The 2,675-nt window shown below is 34.3% G+C and overlaps 1 pseudogene; it reads left to right on the plus strand.

The window, feature by feature from the left end:
* The first annotated feature begins 490 nt into the window (after positions 1-490).
* Positions 491-1,453, plus strand: LOC102287681 (olfactory receptor 8K3-like; annotated as a pseudogene).
* The last annotated feature ends 1,222 nt before the right edge of the window (positions 1,454-2,675 follow it).

Below are 2,675 nucleotides of genomic sequence, written 5' to 3' on the forward strand. Positions count from 1 at the left end.
TAAGCATCTTTTAATTTCATGGCTGCAGTCACCGTCTGCAATGACTTTGGAGCCCAGAAAAATAAAGTCTGCCACTGTTTCCACTGTTTCTGCCTCTATTTCCAATGAAGTGGTGGGACCAGATGCCATGATCTTCGTTTTCTGAATGTTGAGCTTTAAGCCAACTTTTTCACTCTCCACTTTCACTTTCATCAAGAGGCTTTTGAGTTCCTCTTCACTTTCTGCCATAAGGGTGGTGAGATTATTGATATTTCTCCTGGCAATCTTGATTCCAGCTTGTGTTTCTTCCAGTCCAGCGTTTCTCATGATGTACTCTGCATATAAGTTAAATAATCAGGGTGACCATATACAGCCTTGATGTACTCCTTTTGCAATTTGGAACCAGTCTGTTGTTCCATGTCCAATTCTAACTGTTGCTTCCTGACCTGCATATAGATTTCTCAAAAGGCAGATCAAGTGGCCTGGTATCCCCATCTTGATGGAAACCTTGATGGAAAAGCTCAATTGAACATTGCTGAGTGAATTCATCCTCATGGGAATCACAGGCTGCCCTGAGCTGCAGGCTCCATTGTTTGGACTCTTCCTCATCATCTACGTGACCTAAGTAGTGGACAACTTGGGCATGGTCATCCTTACTAAGGTGGACTCCAGGCTACAGACATCTATGTACTTCTTTCTCAGGCACCTGGCTTTTACTGATCTTGGTTATTCAACAACTGTGGGACCCAAAATGTTGGTAAATTTTCTTGTGGATCAAAATAAAATCTTCTACAATTTTTATGCCATTCAGGGAGCTTTCTACATTATATTCATTATTAGTGAGCTTTTTATTCTGGCAGCAATGTCCTATGACTGTTGTGTGGACATCTGTAACCATCTTCTCTACACAGTCATCATGTCAAAAAGGGCGTGCTGGATGCTGGTGGCAATCTCCTATGTCTATAGCACATTTGTGTCTCTTCTAATCACTATAAAAATGTTTAATTTATCCTTCTGTGGCTACAATGTCATCAGACATTTCTACTGTGACTGTCTCCCTTTGATATCTTTGGTTTGTTCAAATACACATGAAATTGAACTGATTATTCTGATCTTTGCAGTTTTTAATTTAATTTCATATCTGCTACTAGTTCTCGTGTCTTACCTGCTTATTCTTACAGCTATTCTCAGGATGAACTCTGATGAAGGAAGGCACAGGGCTTTCTCTACATGTGGATCCCACTTGACCATGGCTACAGTGTTCTATGGGACTTTGATATTTATGTATGTTCAACCAGAGTCCAGCCATTCCTTTGATGCTGATAAAGTGGCATCTATATTTTACAAACTAATTACCCCCATGTTAAATCCCTTGATCTACAGCTTGAGGAACAAAGATGTAAAATATGCTGTTCATAGACTATGGAAAAAACTATATAATATCTTAAGTTCATTTTGCTATGTGGTTCCTTGAATGAGGCTATGAACATTGAAATTTGTTATGAGTTTTCTCAGAGGGAAATGCAAGGATAAATGATTTCATCATATATTTAGAGATTGACTTCTGGGCACCAGTAAAACTGAGTGCTCTGAACACATTAATAAATAAACATATTCTAGTTGTTTTTGTCTCCTTACATATGAAGTCTACTCTATGACAAATAAGGGTCTTGCCTCTCTTTCATTTGGCTCACTTTCCACAAATTGGTTAAAATGTGTATCATGTTTTGATTAAGAGATATTGTATGACTATATGCATTTGATGATCTTACTTTGAAAAAGCAGCATGAGATGATTCTATGATTTGAATGGTGAAAGTGTAGTGCAATATTCTGTAATCTATAAGTCTGTCATGTCCTTTGAATATACTTCTTACATAACTCTCTTTAACTTTCCTAATTTCTTTTTTGCTTGCTTCAATTACTTTTTAACATTCAATAGATTTATTTGCATCATAGAGATACTGGATTGTCTTCTATGTACATCATCAGGAAATAAAATAATCAATGAACAAATCTAATTTGCATAAAAATAATTTATAAGAATAGTCAAGTGAGGATAATTATTACTTATACTTCATATGTCATTTTAAATTATTAATAAATGTGTATTTATATGTCTCATCTACTCATATATAAACATAAAAATGTGTGCATCTGAGATTATGTGTAATGAGCAGAAATACACAGGAATGCTAACAGCACATGGATTTGAGAAGGTAAACTGAATAAACATAACCTAATATCCCACTCCTAGAATACATGTTAGAATACATTTGATTATCCCTCAGATTATAAAACAAAACAAAACAAAAATACTGAGTTACAGATTTGGATATTTTACATTCATTTAAAACTTAATCACATTATTAAGTTGATACATAATGTATCAGAAAATATTCTATTTTCCATAGAACATAAAAATGTAAAAATCCGGAAATGCTACATACCATAAAAAGTAGCTCAGTGTCATTACATATTGAATACTTTCAATTTAGATTTTAAGTAGATAACACTATATATCAGCTAGAATATCTAGTAGTTTGTGAGTATTTGGAGGAACCTAAACTTATACATTGTTAGTAGAAACTAAAATGGTATAAATATTTTAAATACATTTAAGATTCATTTTTTTTTTTCTGCAGCAGCATATAGTAGCTCTATTTTCAGTTTTTTGAGGAACCGCCATACTGTTAT

Source organism: Bos mutus, unplaced genomic scaffold (genome assembly GCF_027580195.1).
Source record: "Bos mutus isolate GX-2022 unplaced genomic scaffold, NWIPB_WYAK_1.1 CTG609, whole genome shotgun sequence".
Lineage (NCBI taxonomy): Eukaryota > Metazoa > Chordata > Mammalia > Artiodactyla > Bovidae > Bos > Bos mutus.